This window comes from Triticum urartu, chromosome 1 (genome assembly GCF_003073215.2).
Source record: "Triticum urartu cultivar G1812 chromosome 1, Tu2.1, whole genome shotgun sequence".
In the NCBI taxonomy this organism is placed as follows: Eukaryota; Viridiplantae; Streptophyta; class Magnoliopsida; order Poales; family Poaceae; genus Triticum; species Triticum urartu.
This window is the reverse complement of record NC_053022.1, coordinates 230,806,082-230,815,777: the sequence shown is the minus strand read 5'-3', so window position 1 is coordinate 230,815,777 and position 9,696 is coordinate 230,806,082. Positions and strand designations below refer to the sequence as shown.

General features: G+C 44.5%; 1 long non-coding RNA gene across 3 annotated transcripts; it reads right to left on the bottom strand.

Annotated features, from left to right (window-relative positions):
• Positions 1 to 2,062: 2,062 nt before the first annotated feature.
• LOC125554941 lies at positions 2,063 to 8,671 on the bottom strand. 3 transcript variants are annotated; one of them, XR_007304475.1, is made up of 3 exons: positions 8,549 to 8,671; positions 7,459 to 8,100; positions 2,063 to 2,402 (listed from the first exon to the last, which is right to left on the bottom strand). It is a non-coding gene; the product is annotated as an uncharacterized LOC125554941 (long non-coding RNA). The 3 variants fall into 3 exon arrangements; XR_007304474.1 differs by lacking the exon at positions 8,549 to 8,671 and adding an exon at positions 8,467 to 8,488; XR_007304473.1 differs by lacking the exon at positions 8,549 to 8,671 and having other exon boundaries at positions 7,459 to 8,459.
• Positions 8,672 to 9,696: the final 1,025 nt, after the last annotated feature.

The following is a 9,696-nucleotide window of genomic DNA, read 5'->3' as shown; positions in this document are numbered from 1 at the left end:
ATGAGACCTGAGAATTATTGCAAATATGGTTAGTTATGATCTATGCTGAAAACTTGAATGCTGGCTTGACATAGTTACAACAACAAGAGCAAATAGAGTTTGTAAAAGTTTCTTTCTTTCAGTTTGTCAACTGAATTGCTTGAGGACAAGCAAGGGTTTAAACTTGGGGAGTTGATATGTCTCCGTCGTATCTACTTTTCCAAACACTTTTGCCCTTGTTTTGGACTCTAACTTGTATGATTTGAATGGAACTAACTCGGACTGACGCTGTTTTCAGCAGAATTGCCATGGTGTTGTTTTATGTGCAGAAAACAAATATTCTCGGAGTGACCTGAAACTCCACAGAACATCTTATAAAAAATAATAAAAAATCCTCACCAAAGATGAAGACCAGGGGGCCCACACCCTGTCCACGAGGGTGGGGGCACACCCCCTCCCCCCCTCTAGGGCGCGCCCCCTACCTCGTGGGCCCCCTGGATGCCCTCCGACGCCAACTCCAACTCTATATATTTTCTTTCAGAGAGAAAAAATCAAAGAGAAGAAATCATCGCGTTTTACAATACGGAGCCACCGCCAAGCCCTAAAACCTCTCGGGAGGGCTGATCTGGAGTCCGTTCGGGGCTCCGGAGAGGGGGATTCATTGCCGTCGTCATCATCAACCATCCTCCTTCACCAATTTCATGATGCTCACCGCCGTGCGTGAGTAATTCCATCGTAGGCTTGCTAGACGGTGATTGGTTGGATGAGATTTATCATGTAATCGAGTTAGTTTTGTTAGGGTTTGATCCCTAGTATTCACTATGTTCTGAGATTGATGTTGCTATGACTTTGCTATGCTTAATGCTTGTCACTAGGGCCCGAGTGCCATGATTTCAGATCTGAACCTATTATGTTTTCATGAATATATGTGAGTTCTTGATCCTATCTTGCAAGTCTATAGTCACCTACTATGTGTTATGATCCGGCAACCCCGAAGTGACAATAATCGGGACCACTCCCGGTGATGACCATAGTTTGAGGAGTTCATGTATTCACTATGTGCTAATGCTTTGTTCCAGTTCTCTATTAAAAGGAGGCCTTAATATCCCTTAGTTTCCAATAGGACCCCGCTGCCACGGGAGGGTAGGACAAAACATGTCATGCAAGTTCTTTTCCATAAGCACGTATGACTATATACGGAATACATGCCTACATTACATTGATGAATTGGAGCTAGTTCTGTGTCGCCCTATGTTATGACTGTTACATGATGAACCGCATTCAGCATAATTATCCATCACTGATCCGGTGCCTACGAGTTTTCCATATACTGGTTTACGCTTATTTACTTTCCCGCTGCTACTGTTACAATCACTACAAAATACCAAAAACATTATTTTTGCTATCTTTACTTTTGTTGCCGCTACCACCACTATCATATTACTTTGCTACTAAACACTTTGCTGCAGATACTAAGTTTCCAGGTGTGGTTGAATTGACAACTCAGCTGCTAATACTTGAGAATATTCTTTGGCTCCCCTTGTGTCGAATCAATAAATTTGGGTTGAATACTCCACCCTCGAAAACTGTTGCGATCCCCTATACTTGTGGGTTATCAGCCGACAAGTCGTGCCATTTGCGAGGTGGCAGTTCAGGCCGGCAGGGACACACAGTCCAGCAGTGGCACATAGATACTCGCCATAGCGATAGTAGCTACCACCTCCCATGGCATACGCGGTGAGTTGCACACACCGCTATCTACATGCATGTGTGGATGTGACGGTGGCATGTTGCCAGGTGGTTGTCTAGCAGCAAGACAGAAACTGTTGTAGCCATGGGCGGGCTATCAGTAGTATGCAACGCAAAGGCTCAACTAGTTCCTTCTTCCTGTTTCATAGTAGTGTGCGTGCTATATGTTTGAAAAAATGTCTCAATGAGTTGCAGTACTAGTACTTGCGTGTTTGTGCTCTATTCTAGCTGCCCTTGCTTGCTACTTGCTACAACTCAAATTAGTTTCTTCCCTGTATTATTAGATGGAGAGAGAAAAAAAGTTTAATCTTCCTACCATCTATTCCCATTGAGAGAAAAATAAGCTAATACTTTCTTCCCTGTATGTATGAATAGAATGGATAGTAAATATTGTTTTTTCGTGAGTGTAAAGAATATCCTGTTTTACGATGATGCAGTTTGTTGGTTTAGTGTGTAGTAAAAGTGCCATGGCATGCGCTTCAGTGGCAAAAAAGTGGAACCTACACGAGAAGCCACGGGGGGCGAGGACGTCCAACTCAGCAGTCCAACTCGGCGAGATTCACGTCATCGTAGAGGGCATGTTCGCTGGCAAGACAACCATGGTTCTTCGCCAGCACCGGTAGGTACTCACCCTGGTCCCATCGCTTGCTTACTGACTCATCTTGCCCCTATTCCTGTTAGTCAGTCAGGGTTATCTGGTGAGAAGAAAAATGAACACTGAGAAGAGTAGGCATTAAGCCAAGTATGTAATACTAATGTGCTCTAAGTATTTGCTTAAATGCATAAACAAAGATCTATTTTAGTTCAGTTCAAAATTTAATTTTAGTTCAGTTCATCATGAGCAGTAGTACAAGGCCTCAGCTCCTCTTTCCTCTGTAGTGACGATCACATCAACTTCACCATCTCCTTCCTATTGCGTCCATGGCTGGAGCTTGCCGGCGATTGGCAATTGGGAGCTTCACCACCATTCGCAGCTCCAACTGTGATCCAGTTCATCATGAGGCTCTCGCGCTTAAATTTTTTTAGTTCATCTAATGTAAGCTATTCAGTACATCTAATTCCCAATCGTAACTAGGATTCCCTTTATGTTTTCCATTTTCTTCCTATAACACAAAACATGCATTGTAGGATGAAATGAGAAGATATACTAAAAGAAAATGTGTGGTGGCGTTGTCCATGTTTCAATTTAAACCACTAGCTTTTTATACACAAAATACTGCAAGTATGTCTGCTACTGTGTGTTTCTAATTGAACCATGTAAATTTGATTGGATGGCATTCGGAAAATTTTCTACTGTGTGTTTCTAATTAAACCGCCGCCCCAAGAATCCCCGTTGAGCTCGTCCGTAGCCCCAGCCCTCTTTGGGGCCACCCAGGTCCACATCGCGGGCCACTGTGTTCTCTCTGCCGCCACCCAGGCCAGACGAGCTACAGCATGCAGGATGCCCTGCGTACTAGACTCAATGCAGGCCCTGCGTGATGGCACGGCATCGTTCAGTGCCGCCACCATGGGCCATTTAATGACACAGCGTTGAGTCGTTCTACACCATAGCTCAGGAGTTTGCCTCCTTTACCAACCTCCATATGCTCCGGCAAAGGTCTCTCCTATTCTCCTCTCTTCACTAACCTCTCTCTTCTTTCGCTTAAATTCCTACTAATGTTGGATGTAGCTTGAATTGCTGAAATATTAATGTATTTTTACTCTGCCTGAAAATGCTTGAACTATTGCTAGTGCTTCCCCATGCGTGATGACTCTAATTTTTTAGCACAAAGGTGGATGGGGGATTGTTGTAATGCTTGACATCAATCTACCATTGGCGGTTATATAAATGAATAATAGCAAGTCCAAGCTCTCTTTAAGTGGAGGTACATAGCCAATTCAAATGCTTGTTTTCGTTATGTTTGAAGAAACTCATAATTTTTATGTTTGTCCACTCTATGTAAAAACAACTGAATAAAAGTTTATCACCACTCCTGTTTGTCATTGCTATGGACACCTTGGCATCAATGGTGAACTATGCAATGCAGACCAGTGTCCTCAGCCCACTTGGCAAGGGCTGCTCCACCCTAAGGGCTTCATTGTATGCTGACGATGTCATCTTCTTCCTGAACACCCGAGAAACTGAATTCTGGGCCATCATGGAACTTCTCCGACTGTTCGGTGAGGCAACGGGACTGCATGCCAACTGGAGCAAGAGTGCAGCCATCCCAATAGGAGGTGCAGATACCCACACCATCACAAACCTGGTGCAAGACTCCGGCTCTCGGTGGCCGCTTTCCCCATAACTTATCTCGGGATGCCGCTATCAGACTCCAGGCTGCGTCGTGTTGATCAGCAACCAGCCATTGATAAGCTGGCCAAACGCATGGGAGGGTGGAAGGCCAGGCATATAGCGTTGCCCGGACGTGTCGAGCTCGTGCGTGCCACCCTATCGGCCATGATCATCTTTCAGCTTATGGTGCTGGATCCCCCAATGTGGCTGCTTAAAAAGGTAAACAAGCTGCTCCGTGGCTTCCTTTGGGCTCAGGATGAGGAGGCCACGGCTAGTAGATGCTTGGTGAACTGGTCTGCTGTCTCCTGCCCGCGCGAGTTCGGTGGTCTTGGCATCCCGGACATTTAGAAGCAAGGGAGAGCTCTGCGCTGCCGCTGGCAATGGTATCACTGGACGGATCCTACTAGGCCATGGCATACTCTGCCCTTGCCCGCGGACCCTTCTGCCGACGGGCTCTTTCGTGCATCAACGACCATCGTTGTCGGGGATGGCAGACTTACACCGTTCTAGGACTCCCACTGGGCGAACGGGCTGCGCCCCCTGGATCGATGGCCGGAGCTGCTGCGCCACTGCACCAAGCGCCGCCTCTCCCTTCGGGAGGCTGTCACTGGCAATCGGTGGATGCGACTTCTGAAGCCGAATCCTTCCTCTTTGGTGCTCAGACAGTTGTGCAGCCTGACGGAGTTGGTCAGTGGAATCAACTTCAACGACAGTGTGGCAGACCATGTCATCTGGCGTTGGACGGCAGACGGTACTTACACTGCCAAATCGGCATATCGATGCCAATTTGAAGGAGCTCTGCGATCAGACGACAAGACGCTAATCTGGTCTTCCAAGGCTGCGCCACGGGCGAAGACGTTCCTCTGGCTCGCCGCCCATGGACGGTGCCTCACAGCAGATAACCTGGCTGTTCGAGGCATTGCGCACAACCCAGTTTGCCTACTCTGCTTAGCTGCACCGGAGACGGGCAAACACCTGTTGGTAGAGTGCTCCTATACCAAGCGGTTGTTGATGGGTATCACTGACAATCTTGGAGGCTCCTTCCTGCAGCTCAGGCAAATGGTGGCTGCACCACTGCCAAGCCAAACTCTGAAACACAATTGGAGCGCGCAGCTGCGCTTGCTCCAGGGTGAGGAAAAGAAGACCTGGAAATCGGCCATCTGCTTGGTTTCGTGGATGCTTTGGAAAGAACGCAACAACCGCGTCTTCAACACTGCCGAGTGCACTGTTCCACAGCTCATGGGACGCATCAAGGATGAGGCGAGAAGCTGGTCGGCGGCTAGTATAAACCTGTTAGACAGACTCTTTGAGCCACCTTGAGTGCTGCAGATCATCTTCTTGTTGTTGTTGTATACTGGTCGTGCCGGCTGGAAACCAGCTCCAAAACACACCGATCTCCCTAACTATAGCTCTACTGCAATTTGTATTTCTCCTTCTGATTAATCAATGGAATATGGCCCTATGGCCATCTTTTCGTCAAAAAAAATTCACTTTTCATTGCTTTAATAATTCAATTGGTAAAAACAGTAGGTGTTCATTCTACAAAAAAGCACTGACTTTTTTATGTGTAAAGAAAGAAATGGAAATCTGCATGTTCATACAGGGACATATATATAGGGAACTTACATCCAGCAAAACAGCAATTGCGACCACCACTAAGGGCATTTGCATCCAGCACACGAGCTACATGCTGGACGGTTGCACACTGCCACCATGGACATGCACAATGATATTAAGTAGATGTTTGTTAGTTTAGTTTTTTATTGGTTTGCCTTGTTTAAGTAGTAGTGCAGCAATAAAAGGTGCAGTTGTACTGAAGTTTTAGTTGCTATATGGGGAACCCAGAGCCCAATTATTTTGGTTTTCAGTTCAGCTTGTCTGTTCTTTTCAGTTTGTATGCTTTATTGTGCACAGTCTTGAGGAAATCCCCAAAAATAATGTGTGCACTCAAGGTAATTAAGTGGCTTTGTAAATTCTAACCATGTGTCCCAGACTAAGCAAGCAATACATGTTAGTCTTGGTTTGTGGTTAGACATGCAATGTGGTTTCATAGATGCTTCTGATCAAACTGGAAATACTATGTTTCAGGTTGATCCTACCAATTCAGTGCCAGTTCTTCTATTTTATGTTTATCTTACAAGTGGAAAATGTTGAGGTTGATCCTGCTGCTAGTTTTTCTATTCTACCCACCCTATTTTCTCATGATTTTTTATGAACTAATAGTTCTTCCATTTTCCTCACCCTATTTTCTCATGTTGTCAAGAATTTTGAGTTTGTTCTACGGGAAGTTCAAATGATCATATTAGAACTATTAGGAACTGATGTTTTATTATCAGTCCTATCAGTTCAGTGTGTATTTTATTATCAGTTCATAAATAAGCACACATAAAAGTTCAATTTGCCTTATTCAAACTGTTCAGTTCATCGGTTTTATTGTATGACAATTTGCTGCATGGGGGATTTTTTCATCAATTCGACAAAAAAGTGTATAACAATTCAGGTTTTGAGAAACGGTTATGTAGCAAAGTTCAAACACTAAAATTTCGACCACCAAGTTCATGTTTTAAAAGTTTGTGTAAATTCCAAATAGTTTGTGTAAATTCCCATCGAGTAGGTGCACACATTGAACGGCTACTAAACTTGTGCGGCTGCTGCTTTTGGACTACCCAGGAAGCACATCATTATTGAAGGCAAAAATATGTAACCTATATAACTCTTGTTTGTTCTGACTTCTTGTTTCTCTACAGTGGCCAAATCCCAGCACACCTGGTAGTTCAAACTTACACCGGCTAGCCTGCGAAAAACTGACCTGCACAAGTCGTTGTCATCAGCATCGTCGCCACAAGGAAACACCAACATCGCTGCCAGCTACACGCACATCTTTGGCACGTAGGTTTTTGCACTAAAATGTTTGAACAATTGCACTGAAAGTTGCGGCCATTTAATGAAAAATCTTTTCTATAGAACCAGTTTCTAAACTTGTCGTCGCGTGGACGCATCTCACTCCAACGGCATGGCTTATACTTCAGTGGCAAATAATGGAGCCTGCTGGAGGAGTCACGGGGTCGAGGACCTCTAGCTCAACAGTACAACTTGTTGTTTTGTCGTCGGTCGCTCACGGAGATGAGTGCAGGCCGCAGTAAGTATAAGATACTAATATTAGTATATGTGTGGTCCCAGTAAGTACATGAGTGCTAATTAGCAAGTTTGATTGCTTTTGAAAACTGAAAATGTCAGCTTGGACTGATGCATTCCATAAACTAGATGATGCACCGCGTTGCTGCGGGATTTTGTAGCGCTATATATGAGGAGGATATGCTGGCAAGTAAGAAAACTATTAGTTTATTAGTTAGTCCAAGAAACAGAATGATATAATTGATAACAAAAGTTTTTTCATAATACATTGATGTCACAGTTCATCTAAAGAAATCTTATAGAAGAAGCAAGCAAGCACATACCAAGATTTTGGTAGCACAACACGGGAGACTTTTCTTTCCAAGCAGTTAATAGTTCGAACAAAATAATCCCAGATACTCCACCTCAAGAGAGTCAAGAGACACCTTCGCCTACCAATAAAGATAACATGTTGCAAAAATTTGTAACTGGAAGTTTGCTCCCAATAGTATTAATATAAAAATTGATAAAAAAATCCAATTCAATCCTAAACCATTCTTCAGAGAATCGTAGTTGCACTTAGCTAATGATTCCAGATTGTGAACTGGAGCATATGTTGAAGTTTATTCTAAATCAACATGACTTCATCCTGTTGCAACAATTAATGCCCAGGGCACGAATGGATAATGTATCAGTAAGAACTTTGACCATAAAGCATCGGTAGAAAAATATAACCATAAATAATACTCCTTTTGCATATAGAAATGATAGATAAAGAAAATAAATTGAACAGAGCATTTGTGTTTCACCTGCATGGTGTTGGCTGAAAGTGAAACCATGACGAATATTACTTAGATTCACTGAATTAGATGTGTTCTTTGCAATGTAGACTAATGGTAAATTTTGAACCTGTATAGCCTGCCTGGGTCTGAGATCTTAAGATGTCATATGTCCCTATCGCCAATAGCATCAATGCTAAATCTCACCTACAGTATATACATGGAACTTGATAGTTAGAACTTAGAATAGGAAGAGGTTGATCTAAGTAGATGCTAGTTTGTCAATGGTATCAAGCAATAGGTGACTGTAGATGTTCTTGCAGGATTTATGGTTTTTAGGTTGGTACTGTTTCGAATTCACAACACACATTCGCACTCCGTAAGTTGTAAATAACTTGGGAAACAATTCAAGATTATCCATGATCAAGATGAGAAATAGAGTAGTATATAACTAAAGGACTTGGGAGTCCTACATCATTAGCTATAATGCACAGAGTACCAAATCTGCAAGAAAATCACATTATGTATAAATATTGAGGGGAAATCAGGGCACAACTGGTGACACTTGGATACCTTTAGTTAACTCTCTCTCTCTCTCTCTAGATGAGTAGTTATGGGTCATCATAGATTCATAGCAGTCGATAGAGAGACTCACTGGCATGGCATCATTGCACAATCCCTGAAACCTCCATAGAAATCTGCAGAAGTAGTAGTCTGTGTACGTTTTGTGCGACCTTTTTTATGAGAAGAAATACTGAAGATAGAACGCCAAATACTGAAAAACATAGTATGTAACCTGGAACTCCACTGATGTCGCTCGCTATATTCAGAAGTTAGCCGCAAATCCATCACCAAAACAAAGGTGCATGACTTCCTTCCCAGATGAAAAAGGTCGGCTTGCAAAAGGACGCCACCAAAACTATCTCGTCTACGGATCAGCCGGGGCGGCACCAATGGGAGGAGGTGGATCCAACGCTGCTCGAAGTTGTGCATGTGAACCGAGGTCCTGCCTGGCATCACTACCAGCCTGGTCATATGGATGGGAACCTACCAAACGGGGCGTCGACTCCATGGCCGAGCCCAACATCGCCACCAGAGCGTCGGTCCAGGCCAGAAATACAGCCAGGTACGGACCTCCAGCAAGTTTTCCTTGGGCGAAACAGATACATGGAAGGGAGAGGAGGACCAGGTGTCGGCAGTGCATGCACCATATGGAAATCCCGATGAGGGGCGGAGACGAGGCGGGTCGGCTGTCATGCCGGAGGATGGCGCAGGCAGCAGTGGGGAATCCTGATGAGGCCCAGAGACGAGGCGAATCCGCGGTGACGCCGGATGAGCTCCCTGAAGCAGAGATTGATCGCAGCCGCCACGAGCTAACATAGACAGGGGAAAAATAAAGGAGGGCTGATGGGTTGTGAATTGCAAGATCCTGAACTACGGGGAGAGAGACGGTCGTTCTCTGGTCTTCTGTGTAGAGACAGATTTTGCTTTTTCTTTCACAGAAAATGACTGCATGAGGTGTGACGTGGCTTTGTTTGATTGGATGTTGATGTGTCTATGATGCATGTTGAGATAAATCAAGTAGTGGGGGTGAACTTCTTAAGTATATAGGATACCGTGCTTTTGTCGGCGGAACTCGGCTTATAGTAACCGTGCGGTTCGCGGTTGCACCCGGCTTACATAGTAACCGTGCGGTTCACAGTTGCACTCGGTTTATGTTTAAACCGTGCACGGACGATCGCACTCGACTTATATAGACGGTGACACGTGGCCGTTAAAATCGGGCTACCGTCATGTTGCTTT